Genomic DNA, 26,113 nt, shown 5'->3' with positions numbered 1-26,113 from the left:
TTTCTCTTTGTTTGCAAAGACCTAACCTACCATTTCTCATCTCGTTTCATAAGCCTAATAATGATGTATCTTATGGCTAAGAAATGACGAACTAGCTCTTTGCAAACACAGAGGAAAATTCGCGTTGATTGAAGGTTCACTCTGTGCGAACCATGCCAACATTCCCCTATTTAATATTAAAATTAACAATTATGTAACTGATGATTATTTCCTTTTCTTTCATTATATAATTTATTTTACCTATGTAGCAAAATCAAGTCAGCGTAAGGTTTTTTTTGTCGTGTTATAATTTGTAGTCGTTTTTCTCGCCAACACAGTAAAGTAGGGTCATTTTCTACAACCTCACTGTAGCAATGTCCGTTATATTCGAACCATGATGGTTCCTCCGGCAAGCCGCTCAGTGTGTGAAGGTGACAAGTAGCGACACGAGTGGTGTAGTTATTTCCCTCATGGCAAACTTCCACGGAAATTCCTTTGAAAATTTTTGTCAAATTCCCCTCATTCCATGGAATTTGATGCTAAATTTCCGCAAAGTCTTCCATGGAATTTTTCCTAGGAGAGGCCATAGAAAATGGCCATTCCATGGATAATTTGAACATCATACAAAGGAAATTCAGCCTCACTTTCTTATAGAAGTCCATGGAGGGTTTATATGGAAAATTAAACGTAAAACGTCCGTGGATTCCACTGGAATATTCCATGGAATATTCCAGAAGTTTTCCTATAGATTTTCCATGAATTTTACCGCAACACGCCCCCTTTGTTGTAGGAAAATTCTTGCTTGTTCCCTGGCGAAAATTCAAGGAATAATTCCACGAAAAATTCCACTACCTTTCCATACAGTTTTGGTTAATTCTGACGTAATCATTTCAAGTAAAAGTAACGTAATATTGAAGTAAATAAGTGGTGAGAGTTCAGGACAACCTCAATTGAATGACGTGCGGATAACGATTTTATGACTAAAATTGTACAGTGTGTTTTTGCTGCTTGGGTATTATCTTAAATTGTATTTCATTTGTATTGAAATTGGCTTCCAGATTTTAATATGTTTCTGTGGCATGATAATGTCCACAATTCTAATAGTGGCACCTCCTTTTGTTCTTGTGTTCTTTTAATTATTGTAATATTCTATTCGTTTGACATTTTCCCTGGAATTTTACAATTTTGTTTAAATGGTTTGGAGTCACACTGTATATCCATCCATTTTATAATAGTTTTTTTTGAGTAGTAAATTGATATTTGATCAGTTTGATCAGTGAAACTACTGAAAAAACTCATTTTACGCGTAATTTTTGAGTCGCCATAGCTTGGGAATTTTAGAGTAATACTGACCCCAATTCGCAAAAAATTACTCTGACTCAAAAATGACTGGTTTTTGGTCTACAAGAAATGGTCAAAAAGTTACTCCTAATTAGAATCTTAAAAATTAGTCGTATTCGCGTCGTATTTTGGTCACAGCATGAATTAGTAAAGTAATCGTTATTTTACGGTTCTAAAATTTACTCTATCATGAGGTAACAAAAGCGACTCCAAATGACGGTATTCTTCCGTACAAAAAATGACGCACCAAAAAAAAAATGCATTTGGCGTCCTTTACTACTGCATAGGTACGAAATCGACGTACGCACTTTGAATGAAGACGTCAAGTGCACTTCACAAATTTGTATTGTACTACCATCGGAGACACTATTTTCTCAACAATTCTTCACATCTTCTATCGTTTTCTACTATGTAAATTTCTCCAATTTTTTCCTAATTCACTACTCACATTTACGAAGATTTTGGCCGTTCGACTATTGCTGAATGAGCCATCCGACATGTCGAAAATTTTTCCACTGGGTGGCAACAACACAAGAAAATCTTTTAAAATCTGCACTAAATAGGTCTTTTCGACACAAAATTTTGATCACAGAACACTCCAGAAACTGGAGCAAACTCCTGGACCACAAAATTTCATTTTCCAAAAAAAATGTCCATGTATTTATAATACAAAACACTGCCTAATTTTCGTTTAATTTTTGTCGGCACTGTCTTTTTATGAGTCACAATACACTTCTCTACCGGAGGAGCTCTTGCTCGCAATGCATTGTTTATTGACAAAACAGGCGAAAATATCAACTATTTTGCGGATTCACAGCATTGAATAATTCTATTTGCCATTTTATAAGTGAAATTTCCCCTCAGCTATATCCAGTTAGGGGAAGATTTTTTATAGAGACACTGGAAGTCACTGGAAGTCGGCGTCATATTTTAGTCGTGGACGGGTAATCTCAGAGTTATTATGACGCCAAATGACTTCCGTAATTACTGTCATATTATTCCCCACTTTCCGTCATTCGACTCTCTGAAGACCGTCATAGAACCCGTTTTTGGAATCCAGAATACATACATCCAACGGTAATCGTACTCCAAATTGCTATTTGGGGTGAAAATACCCAAATGATATAAGCGACATATTATTCCTTACATTCCGTAACGCAATGTTCTCACTCACTACCGTCAAATGCTTCCTTTTTGGAATCCAGAACACATGGATACGAATTGGTCTTCCTCCAAAAATCCACTTGGGTAATTTTAATTAAAGCATTTTTGTCTATTATTCGTTTTAATCGTATCGAGTGAGACACTTTATTTGGTATTACAATGTAATCATTACAATGTGCCTCGTGTTGGAAGAATCTGCTGATCGTAGATCTCCCAGGAACGCCTTTCCTGAAGGTTTTTGGGCAGAGGTAGTGCATTTTATTAAGTTTTATCACACTGAAAAATATATTTTCTCAAAATTCAGTAACTTGCACCGTTCGGGACTCGAACTCACAGCGGTGAGAGTCGCAGAGATCTCACCGCCCAAGACCCAATCATCTTGCCTATTTTGCCACTGAGTGAGATCCCCACGAAAAATTACTAATAACAGTTCTTATTCCTCAATAGGTCAATCCTAAATCTCTGTAAGTTTAACTTTTGTAAATTAAATCATTCGATAAAGAGGCTGAACATATTTTATTTGATATATGTAGCTGAAGAAGAAGCTCTTCCTGAGCGTAAAATTAAGTTCGAAGTAGAATTTTGTCCACTGTATTGAAACAACTCTTGTTGTCAATGTGGCTTGAATGCTAATTTACCATTGCTTAATGTACAATTGGCCAACAAGGCCAACACAATTACTTTACTGTTGAGATGCCTGGGAAAGTTTGTTTGCCAAACACTGTGGCTGGAAAACTTCCTTCAAAATTTTGTGTGGAAGTTTGTCGTAAATACAAACAGAGAGACAAACACTAAATGTTAAGTATTCTCAGATAAATGATAATTGGCGAAATTAATTTTCAGTTTGAATGTTAATTGTAGACTGTTGCAAGAATATGCTAACCATGTGTATATGAAGAAGAATAAGTTTTGTTGGCAAAAGGGAAGCCCACCCCAATTCGACATAAGTTGTGTCACACACGAGAAAACTATTTTCCAAGTGTCACGTATTTGTGGATTATTTATATGTTAGGAGACACAAGAATTTTCCTCAGGACTCCAAAAATTCACCCAAGATGGATGGGAAAAGTGAGAAATAATTGCCACGCCACTGGGGATGAATTTGTTACCATATCTTCCTCGACCTAAACAACTTGGAGACACTTGGAAAATCCTAAAGTGGGAACTGCAAACGAGGTGGAGACACAAATTAAATCTTCAATAAAGTACTCGATTTAGGGGCTAGACACGTTCTCTGGTCCATTTTGTCTCACTGCAGCTTGAGAGATGATTCTGCCCACCAAGGGGGGGGAGCTATAGGGAAGAATTTATTTTCTCTGCAGCATCCAGAAGCACTAATTTTCCACCGACTTTGTCTCTTTTTCCCGTGAATTGTGTCGTCAGCCTTCTCGTTTTCTGCACTTCCACCCCAAAAATATGCCCTGGGCAACCACCCCAAACCCCTTTAACGAGGTCTGCAAAGGGTTCTCTCTGGGGATGGGTCTAAAAGAGGGGTAAGCAGGATGTGCAAAATAAAATTAGTGCCATGTGACAAGGTGAAAAATGTTGAAATGGAACATTTCTTATCATGAGATGCAACCACCTAAACTTTAGACTTATTTTCTTCCACTCCCTTTTGCTAAATTAATTCTTGAGTGTTCGCCTCTGCATTCCACGAAGGCTTCCTGAGGGGCTTCTCACCGAGGCAAGACTTGCTTTTCATTAGGGTAGCACTTTCAAGTGTTTAAAGTTAAGTATAAAATATTAATTAAAGCGGAAGAAATACTTAAGCTCTTTAGTCTTAAATTAAAAGGAATGAGGCAAAAAACAAAATGCAACAGCAAATTATTATTTAAAGTAGGGGAAAGTGGTCTGCCTTTGAATGCGGTAGCCTTTGAATATTTCAATTTTTCTCTTATTTCTCAAAGAAAAAATTCAATTTTGTGAACTATGTTAATACTATTAACTATTTTCTATTAACTTCGATTAACAAAATGGAATTTGAGCTTTGGGAGATAAGAGAAAAATTGAAGCATTCAAAGGCTACCGCATTCAAAGGCAGGCCACTTTCGCCTATAACGATTTAAAAAATCAAATACTAGGGGAAAGTGGTCTGCCTTTGAATGCGGCAGCCTTTGAATATTGTAATTCTTTCATTTTTTTTAAAGCATAAATTTTTTTCTATTAACTATTAGATAGCTATTTATAATCCTCACAAGTCATCAAAAAATGCAGACCCTAGCTCTTATTTTCTAGGTGCTAGGTCAAAAAAACGAAACTGAGCTCTAAACTGTAATTTTGATGTTCCACAATTCATGTGTTTTTTCATAATCAAAATAATTTTTCGAACAAATCTTCTATTGTGAATCATGGAAGGTTATTCTTGGATGGTATTTCTCCAAATACATTTTGATTCAGATGAGACAATTTTTGTGGGTGATAAAAGTTTGCAAATATTGCTCTGCGGCAGCCTTTGAATCTTAATGTTGTGTGCCTTTGAATCCTCTCTTTCCATACATTGAAACGTCTGACAGCTTCCTGTCCGGGAGCAGAATAGAACTCCTACTTTGGTCTGACGAATGTCATACAAATGCTTATAACATGCTATTTTCCTCCGGCCGGGATGTTTCAAACTGACAATTGTCAACTTCAATGGCGTTTTATTACAAATTTTCAAGTGAAAAACAGTGCTTCAGAAAAATGTAAAAAATGTTGTTGTATAATGACTTTTGACTACAGTGATTGTTTTATTGAGTGCATTAGGGTTCATGCTAATCAATTATGGGCCGTTTAATGTTACAGACCTAATATTCTCAGTGAAAGATTAAGATTCAAAGGCTGCCTAACCACATTCAAAGGCAGACCATGCAGGCTGCCTTTGAATATATCGACATCATATTTTCAAGTTTCTCATCAGGAAAAACTGAGGACTTGCGAGTCCTGAATGGGGTAAGCATAGAAGCTCAAAGAACAAGAGAATTTTTTGGTGTAGTGCAAAGTAAAACTCATGTTGTAGTTTACTCTGAAAAAAATCTCTAATTTTGAACATCATTTTACGTTCAAAGGCAGACCACTTTCCCCTACTGAATTCAGTTTAAATAAAATACATGTATGTTTAATTTAATTGTTCGTTCCAAAAAATATTTATTTTTAATTGGGGAAGGCTTTTAGGCTTAATACACACACTGGCATCAAACACTTCATAATGTTTTCCATAGGGGAAAGTACCCTCCTTTCGAACGTTCATGCCTTCGAATAATGTGAATTTTCTTTAAGTTTTCCCAAGAAAATTACACATTACTATTAAATATAGCTTATTAACAATTATTGATAATTATGTGATAATGATTGATATGTTTCTTAGAAAAAGTAAAAGAAATTCACATTATTCGAAGGTATGAACGTTCGAAGTGAAAGTACTTTTCCCTATTCCTTTAAATGAATTCCTTTTAATTGAAGGTGTAGTCAACATTCCAATGGGAATGACTAACCCCTCAGTCGCTTCATTGGAAAATATTTCAGTCTGTGGAGAGTATTTAGAATGCCGGTCAGGGAGTCTCACAAAAACCTTCCCTTGGGAAGTGTGAGGGTTGAAAGTGACACACCCTATTTTTGAATAATGCGGCTAACCTCATCCATATATTTTAATGTACACCCAGAGACAACTTATCTATTTAACTGCATTATAAATTATCATTCTATTTGCCGACAATTTTCTTTTATACACACATGAGGGTGGCCTCTTTATTCTCATTCCCCCAAAATCTTTTGGGGGCTGAGCCCGGAATGTGGCCTAATGGTCCTTTCGATCATAAATTTAGTGCCACACTGGAAGGAACTTTACGGGGAGTATGTGGCTTTTGGAGAATAGGGAGAGGAAGTACTTGAAAATTTATTTTATTCATACGAAGAAAGTTTAGGGTGGATTTTATCACATTTGGTTTTTTTTCTTTGTCGGAAAATGAAGACGCTCAAAATGCTGATGAATTTAAAAAAAAATTTTAAGTTATAGGTACTATGTGCATCTGATAATTATTCAAAATCGTTTTTTTTAGAACACAGAATTCAGAATTTTCCAAATATTTTATTTTTGTTCTCTAGCATTTACGTACGATTAAGGTATTACCCCAGGAAGCCTAAAAGATTGAATTGTAAGAAGTACTAAATTTTAAAATGTTCGTATTTCCGTTCACTAAAAAGGGATTTGAACTCGGTTTATTTCCGGCATTCATAAATAGCAAAATAGTTTCAAAATAAATTCACTATTGTACTATTATATTTATGGCATTTAAATTAAATTTGCCATTGAATTTCATAAAATTCCATTTTGGCATTGAATCAATGCCACAAATTTTTATTTTTGTAAATTTCGATACACAATACCATTGATGTCAGAATATTTTGGCATCGACTTTAAAACATTTTGGAATTGATTTTAGATCATTCTGGTAGTGATATTCGATTATTTAGGGATTGATTTTAGAATATGGATAAAAAGAAACACGGATTTTGACCAAGATCCTTCTCCTTTATTACTTGGTCCAAGTAATAAAGGAGGAGAAGGATCAAGGTCAAAATCCGTGTTTCTTTTTATCCAAATTAATCTACTGATCGAGCATCTAATATTAACGATTTTAGAATAATTTGGCGTTGATTTTAGAACATTTTGATATTTATTTTTGATAATTTTGGTATTTATTTTAATTTCTTTTAACACTTATTCCAAACCGATGTCATAATCCGTGTTTAAATCCTTATCAAGTGGAACTAACTGACTGAACTATGTCATCACTGATTTCAGATCATTCTGGTACTGAGTTTAGATCTTTACGGTATTGATTTTAGATCTTCTGGTATTGATTTTAGAACATTTTGGCATTGATGTTAGATCTTATTGGCATTAATTTTAGATCATTTTTTTAATTTCAGAGGATTTTGGCATTGGTTTTAGATCATTTCAGCACTTATTTTAGATCATTTTGACATTGATTTTTGAATATTTAGGCATTAATTTTAGAACAATTTGGCATTGATTTTAGAACAATTTGGCATTGATTTTAGATCATTTTGATATTGATTTTTGATCATTTTGGTATTTATTTTAATTTTTTCTAGCACTGATTCCAAACCCATGTCATAATCTGTGTTTAAATCCTTATCAAGTAGAACTAACTGACTGAGATATGCCAACACTGATTCCAGATCATTCTGGTACTGATTTTAGATCTTTATGGCATTGGTTTTAGATCATTTTGGCATTGTTGTTAGACCTTACTGGCATTGATTTTAGATAATTTTGGCACTGATTTTAGATCTTACTGGCATTGATTTTAGATCATTATGGTACTGATTTGAGAGGATTTTGACATTGGTTTTAGATCACAGCATTTCGGCATTTATTGATTTTAGATCATTGCATTTCGGCATTTATTTTAGATCATTTTGGTATTGATTTTAGATTATTTTGGCATTAATTTAAATCATTTCGTCATTGATTTTATGGCATTATGGTGCATCAATATCATCAATACAATAAAATTAATTCCAATAGTTCTATAATTTATTCCAAATATAATGCCATAGATTCAACGGTATTTTTTATAAAACTTGTTTTTTTTATTTCAAAATCAATTACAGGTTATACTAAGATAATAACTTAATCTATAGAACTTATTTCAGTGTTTTTAGTGTCAATTTAAAAATTAATTTAATTTTGAGAGATTTTGGTTAGTTCATTTTATTAAATTCAATGCCCTATTGAATTAAGTCTTATGCACTTCTTGTAAAAGTCTTTATTTCGATTTCTTAGAAACTTACACAAGCATTTCTGTTATGAGAGAGAAAAGATTATTTAACTTTGCACATTACAATTACGGAATCCTTAGAGAATTCTCATAAACTTGCATTACAGTACTGCAAAAAAAATTGTTAGTGGTATTATTATAAGTAAAACAACTGAAAATTAATGAATATTTTAATAATTGTTAAAAAAAGACAAATTGATCTAAACAAATGTTGCTGGGGTAAGATCCTATCTCCAAAAAAAAAAGAATTCTCTTTTTTGCTTTTTATCTGCCAGCCATCCTCTTCCTGGTAGGTATCCACAAGAGAATGAGAAATATGTGGTGTGTATGAGAAGAACGACTCTACGTAATTAATATTTGAGGAAATTGTGGTGTAATTTATTTGTCTCATAATTAATTAATTCATTTGGTGCGGTGTGTCCCTTTTTTCCTTGATACAGAGAGCAAACAATTGTGACCAGTAAAAGTTTTCCTGCAGACACTTCCCTCTCCTGGTAATTCTGTTGCCAGAAAATTTTCCAACGGCAATTCCTGGCTAGTTTGTGAATTAAATCAATGGATTTAAGTCTCTCTATTTGAATGGACATATCAATATTTATTCGGTATTTGTGGGCTTTTGCTGTTGTTATTTATACGTTACCCAAACCCTCGCGCTCTGACAGTTTATGTTAGCTCGTAAAATTTCACCCACAAGGGATCATAAATTTTACATGGAAAAATTATTGGGATTTTTTTCTGGAAGGATTATATTTAGTGAATATTTTTCACTTTGAATGCTTTGGGGCTCAATTTGGTAAATCGATGTGAAAAAAAGAGGATGAAGAGATGGGTTAATTAAATGGTACTCAGCAGAATATTCAGGTTAACAGCATACTGTTGGATATCAATAAAATATCAAATATATCTCTGTATTTTCAGCTGAATGTGGGTTCTGAAAATCCTCATCTGACAGCTGAGTTTTTGCCAATTATATTGCAAAACTTATTTTAAATGTTGTTATTATGGTTCTTACAATTACTTTAATTTGCAAATATGTTCTAAAAAATAAATAAAAGTATAATTGGAAAGTTTAGTATTGTAAAATCTTCTTAAAAAAAACTTTAAACACTAAAAAAATTTGTTATTTTAATACGATACATAATTTTATTTAATATTTTGCCAAACTTATCTAAATGACGAGTTTTTTTTTTTCAAAAAAATAACTTTGAAATATTATATCTCGTAAATCCTGCTATGGATTTTAAAGTTTATGTACATTCTGAAAAGGTCTTAACTTCAGTGTATCAAAAATTCAAAAGGTTTTATTTAAAAACTGTTTTTTTCTTAAAAATATTTACATTTAAAAATTCCGAATGATCACACTAAGTCTAATAATTGAAAAAAATATCCGGAAAAAGTCCCTTGGTTATATTTTCATTTGCATTATTTCCATTTTCAGCAAATAATTCCCAAATAGAGTGAAAGTCAGTGACTTTTTAAATATGCTTTTGATTGAGTGTCCAACCATGAATGTAAATTGGCAGTAAAATAGCACAACAGTAGAGTAAAAATATAGCAGATGAGGGTAAAATGAGTCCTAGTGCAACACTTTTTTTTTCATTTATTGTAATGGAAAAATGTCCAACAACTCTCCTCCACAAAAACCTCATGTGAATGGACTGGTATTTGAAACTGACATTAAAGTGTTTCCGGGATTTAACTTTGCAATAAAGGGCCATGGTCAAAGGGTGATGACGAATATTCAAAAAATTAGAGGGTGAGAAAATTGTCATATTTTTTTTGTGCTATCATTGTATATTTAAAATTCAAACGTTGGTAATTTTTGCCATTTAATTGAAGCAGAAAAAAAGCAGTGGAAAAAAGGGATTAAAGAGTGGAAAATTAATTGTAATTTAATAGAGATTTACATCTTCTGATGTACATTTTACCTCTCTATTTTTTCCCATAACGTCTCATTTTCCTGGTTTTTGTGAAAACTCTTTCTGACTGCTGTAAATGATATTAAAGCATTTCAACCCGTTTTCTCTGACACCCTCCAGGCACCAAAACTCTCCTGCCGGAGATAAATTGTTTAACTAGGAAATTATGTTTCACAGGGATGTTTTTATCAGTTGAACACCTCCATCCTCTGTTTCCATTTTAATATCACTTGTCTCCTTCCACGCAATTTCATAAACTCTGTTCGGGGACATGGAAACATTGAGTGACTTCACGACAGAGTTGAGTATACTCTTACTTCTGCAAATGAGATTGAATTCTGCCTCGGGAAATTCTTCAGAAATTCTTACTTTCAATTTGTCGAGGTGATACTCTCCTTGCGCTTTTATTAATTGCAATATAGCAGCAAAGTGGATGGAAAATTGAGATATAGTTATGGTCGTTATCATAAATTGCAAAGGTATATTAATTTACGAGCTTTACCTGTCTGAGAATCATAGAGAAAAGGATTTTATTGTCGCTAAAATCACTGAAGGGACGGACTTTTTCTTATTGCACATTCGTTTACATAAAATAAAAGTCCTGCTGGGTATTTTTTTAATCTTATTAATGAAAAAATATTGACGAATTGTTCCACCTGTTCAAAAGATACCAAAAAATATTCAAGACGGATTTGAGCAAAGGGATGATAATAATAATAATGATGGCATAACGTTCCATAGAGGAACTTAGACCTTCCCGCATGAGGAGTTCGGTAGGGGAAAGTGCTCTCCCTTCGAACATTCATGCCTTCGAATAATGTGAATTTCTTTTGTTTTTCGTAAGAGATTTACACTAAATTATCATGGAACTATGAACAAAATTGATGATAAGCCAACTAATATTTAATAGAAATGTGTAGGCCTCTCAGAAAAACTAAAAGAAAATTCACATTATTCGGAGGCATGAACGTTCGAAGGGAGAGTACTTTCCCCTACATCCATTTTTAGGTGAGATTCTTAACAATCTCACCTACTATAATCCTAACAAAATTTCATGTCGTCCGATCGACCTCAAACTTGGCCAAAATGTGTTTCAGCACTTCCTGATCACGAATATATATGTGGCTAATTTACGTTCCCGGCCGGCCGCTCTTTGGAGCTTAATAGCTCCTAAACTAAAAAAGATATCGACTTGCGGTTTTCGGCAAAGGTTATATATCGGGTGAAAATTGCAACTTGGTGCATAGACCCCCCACCCCCCACCCCTCCTTCCGCCATTTTGAAGACCCCCCTTTTTTTGTTTTCTCAATAGCTCCGCCCCTATGGCATTCAGCGGACTCAAATTTTAGTATGTTATAGCTGGGCCTTAGAGCTTTCCATCAATACCAAACTTAAGGTCCCCCGACCCCCCTGACCCGAGCTATAAGGGTCCAAAACAAATTTCTTAAAATGGCCATAACTCCGGTTCTAATTGTCAGAATTTAAAAAGTGAGGGCTTTTTGGAAAGCTCTCGTGAAATGCCACTTCTCCTTCTAACATCGCAAGTTCATAAAACCACCGCTAGGGGCGCTTTTTTTAAAAAGAAAATTTTTAAATCTTAAAAGTTAAATAACTCAAAAATTCCATTGTGCATCGGGCTGAAAATTTAGTATGTTGTAGCCGTTGATTATACCTATCAAACAAAAAAAACCTTAAGTCGATCCATAACCCCTGACCCGAGCTATAAGGGGTCAAAGTTCGAACATTGACCGGCCTCTATCTCCGGTTCTAATTAACATAGCGACCTAAATTTTACCTTTTTGGTTTCGTCTCGATGAGCACTTTCAGATGGAAGTTCAAAAAGTCACCACAGGTGGCGCTGTGATAGCATCAAAATTCATCGAAATTCAAAGTCACTTTTCTCAAAAACGGCATTGTGCAAGTTAATGAAATTTTAGTATGTTGTAGTCCAGTCTAGGACGTTTCCAAAATGGTGCGTATGTGCGCAGTGGTTTCAATAGAACCGGAGATATGAGGGGTCAAAGTTCACAAAATTCAAAAAATCATATCTCCGGTTCTATGTGACCGATTTTGATGAGTGAGGGCTTAAACGAAAGATCTCACCAAATGCTACAACTTTCTAGAATGTTTGAACTTCGTGGGACCAACACCAGGGGCGCCACAGTCGAAAAACCAATTTCAATATCACATAACCTCAATTATCTCGACTGTCGCTGAACCGATTTTGATGATTACTTCAACATAATTGTAGAACACATTTGTCTCTACATTTCGTCCATACATCATTTTCCGCTCAGACTACGCTATCACTCCGATTTTGCCGTTTAAGTGTGAAAAAAAATGATTTTTCCCATAATAACGCTTTGAAATCACTCAGATGCCAATTTGACTGCCTCTACTCCACCAAGACACTTAAAATAGGGGTTTAAATGGAAAGTCCCACAAAAGACAACAATTCTTTGATATAGTTGAAGTTCAACAAATGACTACTTGGGGCACTCTGGATGAAAAAACGAGTTAAGAAACAAAAAACCTCGCTTATCTTGACTTCTGAGTAATCGATGAGATCATGTTCTATGGGAAAATTATAGAAAACATTCTGGTCTACATTTCACCCATATATTACTTTTGTGCCAGTTCATCCAAATCCTTGATATTTTGGTTTAAATACAAAATTTGTATAATTTCACGAATTTGATTCAAGATAACTGAATGGCGTCTCCCTACTTCAGCATCAAATCGAATTTGCATGCACTCCGAGTTAGCTCACGTTAAGAATCTCACCTACATAAGCCGGTTAGGATTATCTGTCCCTTTTCTTATACGGGGTGAGATTGTCAGTCCTATACCACGTGAAATCAAGTGCAATGAAGCTCACTGACAATCCCAATTCAAATTTTCTACTACCCGGTTGAACCAATATTATAGTAACCATCTAAGCGATTAATAATTTCTGAACTTCTATATCTACATGCTCAGGGAGTTTTCCTATTGTTCTGTGGTTTCTGGTAATTGTAAAAATCATTGAAATTAAGATTTATTTCCTGCTTTCTTCATAGCGATAATTTTTTGGGGGATTTTGCTGTATACCTTATCCAAGACGTCACATTCCAGAAAAAAATGTTCATGAAGAGAATCAGTGTCTCCATGCTAACACTGATTCTGTGATAATGAATGTTTCTGTGATAATATTCTAAAAAACCATCGCGCTTTATTACTAAAATGAGACTAAGGTATCAAACAAAAATTCACACAGAAATTATGATATTATATCGATTTTCAATAAAATCTGCACAGAATGCGGATAATAACGATCTAAATTGCTAAACGTTTCGTTCGAAAGCTGTGAGGATTTTATATTCAATTTAACCGTTTTGTGCTGAAACTGTGCGCTCTTTATTTGCAATTTTAATATTTTTGTGCTGAAAATATGAGTGTATTACATGCAAATAAAATCATTTTAAGCTTAAGTTGTGCTAAATTTTATTCATAGCTTTCCCAAGAATATTTTATTCATATTCCTCGAAAGCAATATCTATACTGATATTGCTTACAGGAAATGTTTAAAAGATTCAAAAATGCTTAAGTTTCCTTTTTCACATTTTACGTATTTTTTACATTTTTACATATTTTTTACAGTTTTACATATTTTTTACATGTAAAATGTAAAAAAAAAATTAATATGTAAAGGCATAACCCTATTCATGACTTACAGGGGGGATTATAAGTTTGTTACGGTGATCATTTCTAGTGAAAGAGGTTAAAAAAAACTATTGTAAATATTTTTAAGAATTAGTATTTTAATTGTACTATATTCTATACTTATTACTCTTTATAATTATAGATTTAAATAAATTTCATTATTAATACAATAAATTTAAAAAATACAACGTTTTATCGACCAAAAGATTGTTATGGTTTTCGCTAATATTTAATATTTCCACATTTTTGCGAGATAATTCAGCAATTTGTTCAGGCATGGAAAAATAAAGCCTTGTATGTCTTGTGTGAAAGGAGTTCCGGACTTAAGGATGGTCTAATTCAAATCTTTTTAACAATAATGTGATCGCAGAGCAGTGATTTTAACTTTAAGCAAAGACCAAAGATTTTCGATGGGTGAAAAGTCTGAGCTTTGAAGTGGCCAGTATATAACTTTAATGCTCTCACCCTTTTTTTATCCAACCTCACCTATAAGGTCTTATTGGCTTATAGCCCATTAATAACCGCAGAATTGAAATATACAATTTTAAGACTCAGGTCTTATAATAGACTTTAAGACACGGGAATGTGTGACAACAAAAAATGCCACACTGAGATAAATCCGAAAAAGTTAAAATAACATTCTGTAAATGTTAATTTTACCCTGCAGTATTGATCTGAAAATGGTGTAAATATTACCCTTTTTAGGTGTATTATGGATTAAAGTTACCCTTCTTTCATGTTTATTTTACCCTTACAAGGTGTAAAATTAACAATAAAAAATGTTGATATATTTTTACACCCAAAAAGTGTTAAAGTAATGACGAAAAAAAGTTAATCGCAGCCTCTTTTTTTCTCAGTGCAGTTCAACATCACTGAGAAAAAAAGGGTGCGATTAACTTTTTTTCCTCGTAACTTTAACACTTTTTATGTGTAAAAATATATCAACAATTTTTAATGTTAATTTTACATCTTTTTAAGTGTAAAATTAACATGAATAAGGGTAACTTTAACCCATAATACACCTAAAAAGCATAATATTTACACCGATTTCGGATCAATAATGTAGGGTAAAATTAACATTTCCGGAATGTTATTTTAACTTTTTCGGATTTCTCTCAGTGTTTGAAGTGATATGTAAAAGATCAAGAGGATTAAATAAACTGTTTCTGTCTGGTCTATTATCTCTAATCTGGTCTAGCGTCTAACATTATCAACTCTGGCGCGGAGAGTGATAAGGCTTAGGGTGTGAGGGAGCGTGCTGTATGGGTTAAAAGAAGCGAGGGTGGAATTATTGTGATTTTATGAAAACTATGCTCAGTGGTTTATAGTGGATGGTGAGAAACGTGCCACACAAAAGGGAAGTCCTCTCCATGGAAAATATGTGGAATGTTTCGACTCTTTAATCCCCCGCTGGCAAATTGTAGGGAATTCACCTCACGTATTTTTGTATTTAATAACCAGCAATCTCATCGCTATCCCTGTCGTCCTACCATTTGCTAGCCTTCCCAATCAGACAGCCACCTCCCTTTCTCGCTGAGGAGTGTTTTTTTCGGGGGGTAGGAAAGATTTCACATCCATCTAATTTGTTGAATGTTAGCTCCCTCGAGCTGCCCCAGATCTCGGAGGAGTCGAACTAACAATGCACACAGCCAAAAGCCACATCGACCACAAGTTGCTCAAAAGCTCCTATCTGTCTCCTTTCTTTTTGTCCATGGGAAAGTTGAGCTTTGCCAATTTGTACTCCAACCCCCTCAGCACCTCACAAAATAATTCTGTATGCATTTCATTGAACTCTCTCTTGGGAAAAGTTTGTTAGATTAGTCTTATTTCTGGGAATAAACTCTGTTGTACTTGATACTCGAATACTAAAGAGAACACCACTGACTTTTTTTCTCGTATTGCGAAAAATTCAACTAATTGGATTATAGCTGGGGATTTTTTTCCTAACCAATCTCACTTACTAATGCCATTTCCTAAGGAAAGTATTTGCATTTTTTTTAACAGACCACATATCACTGTTACAGTGCAAAAAAATCTGCATGAATGTGAAAGAGTCAAAGAGTGGCTCAAGTGGTGCAGAAAAGGACGAGTTTTCTCCATACGAACGCATTAAAATGGGAAATATGGTCTATTGCATAAAATTCTATGACTTTTTTCTATCCTGCTTGTGTATGTGTGAATGAATAATGAGATAACTTACATGAGTTTTTAATTAATCCACATTTTTTTCATGGAATTTTTGCAGATGCTCAGCGATATCTCATAAGGATCCATTCTGAATAACTCACATTTTCCGAAAGCTGAAAAGTGGAATTATCTTGGTGAGTGTTTTAAAATTTTAAAATTTCAAATTAAAAAAAAACTCACTTATTTGGTGAATTGCAAATAAAATATATGCTTCAATAAAAAAATAAAAGAACAAGTGTAAACAAACTTATGGATGCTAAATTCTTTTCTACCTTTGAGAGAAGGTTTTTTGACAAAAAAAGAATTGAAATAAGTATTAACTTTACACACAAATGTGTACTCTGAACACTGATTTTTGTATCTCAAGATTTGAATCAAAGCATACGAGTCAAAAATAGGCTTACAAACTACACGTTTTCTTAAAGTGTTAAAGCCAAGCCAGATTGATGCTGAAATAAGCTTTATGAGCATTTAAATTATTTCTTTAATTTCAAAATTTTAACATATTCAAATGTTGAGACAGAACCCATGCAGGTTTAATTGTTCAAGTTAGTTTTTTGCTCAATTATACTCCTGCATTTCATCAATCAATGTAAATGTCAGATACAATTCCCATTTCACGTAATTTGATTATGCTAATATATCCATTAAACCTGAAAATTCATACTTCGACACAATGTTCAAGGTGTTTTTTTGTCTTCAATGTACATGCTCTGTAGTTATTTGCATCGTAAGAAATTTCCACGAATATGTAATGGAAAATTGTAATTATTACCAATGAAAAAAATAAACTTACAAACTCTTTAGTATATTAAACATATTTTACGAAAAATCAGTACTTGCTAATATTATATATTTCCAGTTTCATTCGTTCTGATAAAATCTATTAAAAAAAAACAGGCCCGACGTTATTAGAACATGACTTATTAGTACCACGAGTAAGTGCATATAACATATTAAAGTTCTTTCATTTTTAGTACTATACTGAGATGAATAGAAATGTTTTTAAATTCATTAATGATTATGTTGAATCTTCAAAGAGAAACAAGCTAAAATATCTGAATGAGATCGTAAAAGTAACCTTTTAATTTAGTTTCTGTGACCGATAAAGTATTATTAACACAGAGAAGAAAACGGGGGTGCGATTAACTTTTTTCCTCATAATTTTAACACTTTTTAGGTGTAAAAATATATCAACATATTTTTACACCTTTTAAGGGTAAAATTAACATGAAAAAGGGTAAATTTAACCCCTAATACACCTAAAAGCATAATATTTACACCGATTTTGGATCAATAATGCAGGGTAAAATAAACATTTCCAGAATGTTATTTTAACTTTTTCGGATTTCTCTCAGTGAACCAATGAAAGCAATTACAGTAACCGATATAATTGTCTGCATTTAGTTCAGTGGAAATAACCTTTCATTGACTTATAGTGTTGAAGTGAATGACATCGAAAAGTAACTATTACTGTTCTAAATAATTACGGTCATTGTAGTAACTGGCTTATCTTGAAATTTAATAAACGTTCAGAATCGGTAACATTTCTTTCGACGTATATTTTTAATTGTTCGCTTGTTGATTTAGTAGCCCTAATAACTGTTTCCGAAAAATTATAGTTGAAACAACCAATATTTTAGTTAAAATTACCAACAAATTAAATTGTAGGCAATTTGATAAGCTAGGAAATAGTCATTCTGCTGGGAATATTACTTTAATATAGTTTTGTGGTAGATGAACTAAACTCTAGTCGGAATTTAGTCAAGGAGTGAAAGTAAAACTTACGGTTTACTGTGGCAGCTGATCAACCGATCATGTAGACTGATCGGCACGACCTGTTCATTGTGCAAGAAGACTGTACCTATACACCCCCTGGTTTTAGTACTTGAAATAGGGTGGAGGTATGGTAGAAAAAATCAACCTCGTAAATTAAAATCTTGGTATTTAGACTGTTCTAATTTTCGACGAAAAGCCCAAATACTGGAAATAAATTTATTATATTAATGAATTATAAATATTGTAAATTTAATAAATATTAAATTTATTTATTATATTAGTTTCTTATTTAGAACAGACATATAATTTAAAATGATAAGGGCATATTTCATTATTTTTTGTTCGACAATATTTATATTTAGAAATCGGTTCAAATCGGTTGCGAACCGATAATGAACCCATAAGTAATTTTTATCCTAAAATCAAATGCATTACTTCTAAACTATTTTGTCGGACCTTTTGAAAGATTTATGAATCGGTTAAAATTGCTTGAGAACCACTAAGCGGTAAATGATACGAAAGTGCTTTTGAGAAATAGTATCTAAGTCACGAATTCGAGCAATTCACATTCACAAATCCTGGGGCGCTTTGCCACCATTTTTCTTTAATTTTCAAATATGTTTTAGAAATTACCCAGGTGGACATTACGTCTTTAAAGCTTTAGTAGAGAGCGTATTTTTCAGCTGAATGATATTCACGTTTTGGCTCGTTGGAAAGGTATTCGAATTTTTTCACAAGATTTTCACAAGTTTAAATTTGTTGTGAATCGGTAAATGATAAAACAGGAGAAAAACCTTTTGAGGTATAACATTTAAGTCAAAAATTCGAGTATTTTGCAAAGCTTGCCACCCTTTTTTACGCAAAATTCAAAAAAAGTATTTCCAGCATCTGCTATAAGATTTTTGGCGTATACATATCTTTTTTAAGGGTCCTAGTTAAAATCCCCGAAAGTCAAAATCCCGAAAGCCAAAATCCCGAACGCCAAAATCCCGAAAGCCAAAATCCCGAATCCTTAAAAATGTCATATCTACTCTCACAATTGCACTTACGTTTGCTGGAGGCAAAAGGAAATTTTCTGTGTCTTGGGAAATTATTCTACACATTATCGTTATATAATTTCATCCCTTTCAGGATTTTGAACATTCGGGATTTTGGCTACCTCTGCTTTTTTAATGAATTGGTACAGGAATTTTATTTGGATGTTTAGGTGTAAAACACAAGAATTAAGGGTTTTCGATATGTATTTAATTATGTAATGCCATAAAATGTTTTTGTTCAGTTGCGTTTAATAAAGATCTTTACACATTTATCATAATTTTTTTGAAAAAAAATGCTCCCAATGTGTAAAATAATTAAATATTTAATTATATCAGAGTACTGAATAGAGATAATGAGGTACATGCATATAAATAATTTACTCATTATTATTTAAGTAAGATACAATATAAAATAAAATTGTCTTAGATGATTATCTGAAAAGATCTACATCTCTGTACGTTACATTTTTGATTCCCAATACCCTAGAAATTCATAGTCGAAATTTATCTAGAGCAATTCGATAATTTTAGATGGAAAATCCAACCTTAGATAGTTATAGTGAACTATGTACACCGCTTGATTCCTATTCTTCTCCCCTAGCTCATATCTCTATACTGGTATTATGTGAATATTTCGTATTTCGCAAAGTTCAATAAAACAGGGTTGGGGGTGGTTTTTAGGATAAATATACGAGGAACTGTATGAATGCAAATGGATGCAATTGGACAAAATGCATCATCATCATCATCAAAATGGTAGGGTATATCAGTGAGTTCTGTATCTGTCTGAAAATAATAAATAATTGTGGCAATGTTGTGATTTAAATGGTGGATTTGGTGGGTGTTTAGGTCAGAAGGATGGGGTTGACCAGCGATAAAATCACTGGCGGAAATGAAGGGGCAAGTCCCATGGGAAAGCAGAACGTTTGGGGAAATATTGCAACTGAGAGCGTATAATACTACCCAAGAGCCTAATGAATAATCCAGCAGTGAATTGATTAATTTATTTGCCGGAGATTGCTGCATCACATCCGTGTCATCCACTCTCATATCCATTGGAGAGAGATCGACTGCCCATCCTGCCATAGTTCAACTAATGAATTATTAGTCGATTGCATCGAGAACAAAACAAATATTAACAATATTATCCTCGGTTAAATGGTCAGGGTATGAGAGGTTAGTGTTTCCAGCTATTCATAAATTGATCCCATCCTGCCCCAAGGACCAAAGTACAATTGTGTTAATGCCGACATAGGATTGGGCAGAAAGTTGCTTTCTTGCAGCAAAATCGATGGACTAGAAGATGTTTAGAACAATGTTTGGGAGGATAAGAGGATCAAGTAATCTCTCTTTCACGATTTTCTCATTATCCACTTTAACAAGTCAATCCTTAGTTGTTTGCACAAGAAACAATGGTTCCGTTATCTGTGGTGAAAACCCAGATGAACACATAATTTGTGTGATTGTCCTCCGAGGCGAAAAACCAACTTGTATGGGTAGAAAATATCTGCATCTCCGCCTCGGAAATGCAACAAAATTGCATCGTGAACCACAGAATTTAATTGGAATAAATCACATTTCGTAACTCCATTCGCTCTCTTGATTACACTGACCCTCTAATGCTCAAAGCTCTCTTGTGCCAACATTCTGTAGACTCTGTTTCCCTGCTTTCTCGGCATTTACTGCTATAAGTACTCAGGGATTACGCTTTGGATTTTGGATTTGAGAACAGACAGAAAGTGAAATCTTTATAAATTTACGATCTCTTTCATAGTTGATTTTGGCTTCAACATGAATCAAAAAGCTTCAGAATGACTTACTGTGATAGATTTCTGGAATTTATTCTTTTATAGCCTTAAGATTATAAGTTCTAAGTTTAATCATTGTATAATAATCTAGACTGTGGTTTAACCCAAAGGAGAGGAATTATTGTTAGAAGTGTTGTACATATATTATGAGGTTTCCTATATGAATTGTCAAAGTACCGAGAAAGTGTACTTGATACTTACTTGATACTTAATCTCAAAAAGACAGAAACTTTAACATTTTCTCTTTAAGGAATACTCGAACTCATGACGTACTGTCTTAATAACTGGTTGTCCATTCATAGTTTGGATGAAAAAAGCTTTTAAGTGGTCTTGCTTATAAGAAAAGATACGTATTCAGAATTTTGAACTTGATGCAAAGGTTTTTTAAATAGTAATTCTGTTTTATTGGTCGTTTGCTTAAATCGACTAATAGTTCACCTCGAAAATTACACCAAAATCTCGTAAAATAATTGATTTTTGAACAAAAATTATTTAATTAGTTTAGTTATTATCGTTGGATAATGAGCTGGCGTGATGGATATTCTATGGGGACACCTTCGGTAATCGCCATTGGAAATTTATTTTACGTCAAGATGAAAACCAAATTTTCTGTCTTGCCCAGAGCTTTCGGTCCGGATGTAGAGCTTCTTCAGTGGCTACAAAAAGTTTTTCATTTATTTTTAACAATATTCTTATGCAAGGTCGTTTCTTTTTTCATTTGAACAATTTTTTATTATCGGGTTATTATCGCTTCATAACTGCTCAAAACCGGTCCTGATTTGTCCGGAATTCGAGGACCTTTTAAATGAATCAAGACTTGATCCACTTGGCTGGGAAATACTCGTTTTAATACTCATTAACTTGTGTCTTTGAAAATCTGTTACTAAGAATATTTGAAAGATACTTACCAGGTGCTAGATCATCATAAACATCTTCCAAAATTTATATAGGTACAAAAAACTGAGAAGTGAATCTTACAAAAAACGAAACAAACCAGAAAGATTTATTTCGGAAACGATATCTACCAGGTACTAGAAGAGTAAGAATACTTCTCAACGAGTTACGATTAATTTGGCGGTAAAACTTCCTAGGTATGAATACATCCGGTTACTAAACATACAAGGTCCAAACTTTTGGACTACAAAACTTACCAAGAACGTATATTATTGGAATTAAACTTACCAGTTATAAACATTTCAGGCACGAAACTTATAATACCGAAATTTTCCGAAAACGATTTTTATCGAGTATGAATAGTTTGAGAACGAATAAAAGATCGAGTATAAATATTTGAGGATCGAAACTCTGGAAACTCTCCAGGTCCTAATTTTTCTACCATGAAGCTCAATAGACCTTTAAAATTCGACGACGAAACTCACCAATTAAAAATAATTCGATCGCGAAACTTACTACTATTTGACCTTTCCGGTCAAAATCCCGAAAACCAAAATTCCGAAAGAGCCAAAAGCCTGAAAGCCAAAATATAGAATTCTTAAAAGCGTCATAGCTACTCCCTCGAGTGCATCCGCGCTTACTGGAGACAAACCCAAGAAGCAATTTTTTCTTAGTATAGTCTTGTAATATTCTCGAGGTAAAGAACTATAGAACCAAAAATTTTGTTAGTTGCTTATAACGCTCTTGGTTCCATCACTGAGATTACTATAAGTGGCGCACTCTTAAAGACCTTAAGAGCATATATAGGAATTTCAACAGAAAATTCTCACTTTAAGTCTTTTAAAAGTGCACTAAAAGACTTATCTTATACTTGGTTTTATAATGCAGCTATTTTGCTTCTTGGGAAGAGACTTTTTTGTGTCTTAGAAAATTATTCTACGCATTATATACCGTATAATTTCTACCTTTTCGGGATTTTTACGGTTTGGTATTTTTATTTTCGGGATTTTGAGTTGCGGGATTTTTGTTACCAAGTACTCATTAGAAAATGAAGATTATCATAACGAATTTGGAGGCATACTGTTTTACTCATACTGAAGTAAAGCTTTTTCGTTTTTGTATATCATGTAGGTATTTCCAAAGCTAAGACAGCGATGGACATAGCTGATTTCTAAATAAATTGCTTTCAAAAGGCATTTATTTTCAAGGCCAATAATTTTAATTGAATAAATTCAAATCAAAATTTACAAAAAAAAAAGTAAACAGAAAAGTTTCTTGTTTACCGCATCCAATCAGAAAAGTCAAAGTAGAAAAGTGCCTGAACTTGAGAATTTATATCAATTATCTAAAAATGGTGAAATTGCGAGTGAAAGTGAAGGGGGCAACTTACTTCAAATTGAATTTGTAAATGTTGCGAAGGATGCTAACAGAATTTGAGGGGGGTGGGTAAATCAATGGTTGAAAGAATCTTTTGACCGCAAGCAAGTTTCCTTGTGATCAAAGCTATTACCATGTTTTTTTGCTCACTCTCTCTGGCTCAGGAAGTTCCCTCAAGGCAGGAGATGTTATTGAAATTTCTCGCAAAAGCTCTCGTATTGACACAGGAAGTTTGGGGTGGAAAAGGTCGATGGCAGGAGAGGGACAAACAGAAATTTTGACCATTTCAATTCATACACCTTCAAAATGAAGACTAGAATTTTCATTTCTTTTACGGCTCTTTCGGTAGGTTTCACTTGGAACTTCTTTTTTTTCCTAATGGCTCAAACAAGCCAATATATTGACGATGTAGGCAGAGACAATTTAGTATTCGCCCCAATTTGAATTGCTTTCAAAATGAGTCTGTAAAAATAGCTCCTGGACCAGCTCTTCTGTGGAAATTGTGTCCATTGCATCCTCAAAGTATTCGAGAGCTTTTGGAGCTTTCTAGGCTCAGGGTATTGAGGAAAAAGGTACAGCAAAGAGATGATGAAGAATGCAATTTAACACACTCTAACAGCATATTCTGGAAATCAAACAAATTGGAATCTCGACACGGGAAATGTGTGTAAAATTGTACCCAAAGAGACTTTTGAGAGTGTCAATTAAAAGCTTCACAGCCGAGCTTTTGACGCAAATTTCCCAGATATTTCGCGGAAGATCTATAACTGATAAAAGTTTCATTCGTCAATCAAGTGTCATTTTTGTAATTTAGAGTCGATGCGAAAATATATTGCTAGGATAATCGTACTGGAGTATTCGGAGTATTGGGAATGTTTCATTTTTGTGTTATTTGAAAAGATATAGAGCAAGACTTCCAGGAATCGCACGCACTCCGGCTTGGAACACTTCGTATTTTTCTCACATTCGTTTACTGAATCTGGATAATTTTTCAGGATATGTGCGACTTAAAACTAGCTATTTAAATATATTCCCATAAATAAATCAGATTGGTTAAAGGAATATAGGAAAGATACGAAGTATTTGAAGCCAGAGTGTGTGCAATGTCTGAAAGCTTTCCCCAATGGATAAAGCTATTGATTAACTTAATAAAGATTTCCACATCTTCCGAAACTAGGCTGGATCCGCTAAACCAAAAAAAAAATTATGCCACGCTTTCAGATTTCCTAGGCTAACTTAAATTAACACATTTAAATTTACAATTTTGAACTTTAAGGTACTGTGACAATAAAGGGACAGCCCACTTCCACAAAGCCACTTGACCAGGAATGACATCTAAAGATTATATCGGCACATTTAGTATCTGGTTGTTTTAGTTGAGATTCTTTACAATCTCAGCTTTTATGGTTCGAAATGAGATCCGACTCCGACAGATCAGGCCCAAATTTAAGATCTACAGGTTTCGACACTCAGTGATTACGGACATCATATTCGGTAAAAATCGATTTACGTGGCCGGTTCGTTCCGTTCCGTTCCGTCCGTTGCGTATCGTATTAGGCACTTCTGGAGAGAAAGAACGGTTAAAGTTAAACATGTCGATGGGAAAAAATCGTACATTGATCATAACGTCCTTTTATACCAAACTAAAAAAAAATGACATTTTGATTTTTAGACTGACTGAGAGAAATTCGAAAAAGTTAAAATAACATTCCGTAAATGTTAATTTTACCCTGCAGTATTGATCCGAACAACATTAAAAAATGTTGATATATTTTTACACCTAAAATGTGTTAAAGTTAGGAAGAAATTTAGTCAAACGCCCCCTTTTTTTTTCTCAGTGTAAATATTTTTAGAATTGAAATAGAATTTTGTTTTTTAGGCTAGAAATAAGTTATAATTGCATTCAATAAATTTAGCACTAAGGCATTTGTTTTTGACCAATTTAAGGTTAATATCTTTTAATAATTATATTTTTGACAATAATTAATAAATTAACTGACATTACAATAACATGACCCGTAAAAATAAAAATAATAAAATTCCCAATAAAATTGGAAGATAATAGATGATACAAACCATAGGTAAGGGATCTTAGTTTCAAGTAGAATAGTGAGATAATTTAATGTAGCTGCACCCTTCGAAAGTTACGCTTATTTGTACAAATTATTTTTCATGGAAATTTTATTACGGTCGTGGTTTAATTTTAATGAATGGACTCTTTGAGTCCCATATGGCAAACTGGGGCAGTAGTAAACACTGGGTAGTTGTAAACATTGATATTTTTCTATACACTTACTTGGACTCATGTTGACTATTTCTACAGAACACAAGGATCACGATACTATTTATAAATTCATATATAAATTTAATATCTAATGAAAAACATAGCAGTGTTTATAACTAGTTCGTATATACTACTGCCCCAGTTTCCTCTATAAGGTAGAGTTGTTTTTGGTGGTCTGTTTAGACATTGTTTAGAGCACCACTGTTTCCACAGTCCAGTACGATTGGTGATAACGTGAAAGTAAAAAAGAAAATGTGCTGCCACGCCCCCTAAAAGTTACGCCTATCAGTGTCCTAATCAAAGTCATTAGTATGATCCGTGAGATAATTCGTAATAATGTGGAATGCAAATGGCTTAAAAATCGTTCTAAAAAAAACTAATTACAAATATTTTTTTATGTTTCATGCAAGTTTAATTGGGGGCGTGGTTTATTTTTAATACCCGTTCTTTCTGATTCCTATTTAAGATTAAATTTTTTCTGGTGTTTTTTAAGACACTGCCACAGAACAACTTTTATATTTAAATGTGATACTACCTAAGGAGGATGGATCTAAAATTGTTTTTGGGTGGAGTTTAATCAAAATTCTAGTTTAGATGTTGCGAAATTTGATACTTTGTAAAACTGTCAAACGATTCCTGACGAATGTCGATATATCGTAATAAAATCTAACTCAGTGGCTGTTTTTTACAATTATGAACCCTATGAAAATGATTTTTAATTATTCATTTCTTGCTAACTTCAATGTCGCTTTAGGGGGAAGTGGGACACATTTGAATATGGAGTAGCTTTAAAATTGGGATACTTCTCCTATGTTTAAATGGATATGTGTCATATCATAATGCAATTTAGCTTCTCAAT

The 26,113-nt window shown here is 33.5% G+C and overlaps 1 protein-coding gene across 2 annotated transcripts in view; it reads left to right on the top strand.

Moving 5' to 3' along the window:
- Positions 1–26,113, top strand: part of LOC129807309 (uncharacterized) — a 352,121-nt gene that overhangs the window by 268,622 nt on the left and 57,386 nt on the right. For both annotated transcript variants that reach the window (XM_055856497.1, XM_055856496.1), the window contains one exon: positions 16,134–16,209. The gene's annotated coding sequence lies outside the window, so the exon portion shown is untranslated. The remainder of the gene's footprint in view (positions 1–16,133; positions 16,210–26,113) is intronic.

Source organism: Phlebotomus papatasi, chromosome 3, assembly GCF_024763615.1.
Source record: "Phlebotomus papatasi isolate M1 chromosome 3, Ppap_2.1, whole genome shotgun sequence".
In the NCBI taxonomy this organism is placed as follows: domain Eukaryota; kingdom Metazoa; phylum Arthropoda; class Insecta; order Diptera; family Psychodidae; genus Phlebotomus; species Phlebotomus papatasi.
The sequence above is the reverse complement of the archived record's forward strand: the minus strand, read 5'-3'. Positions and strand labels throughout refer to the sequence as shown.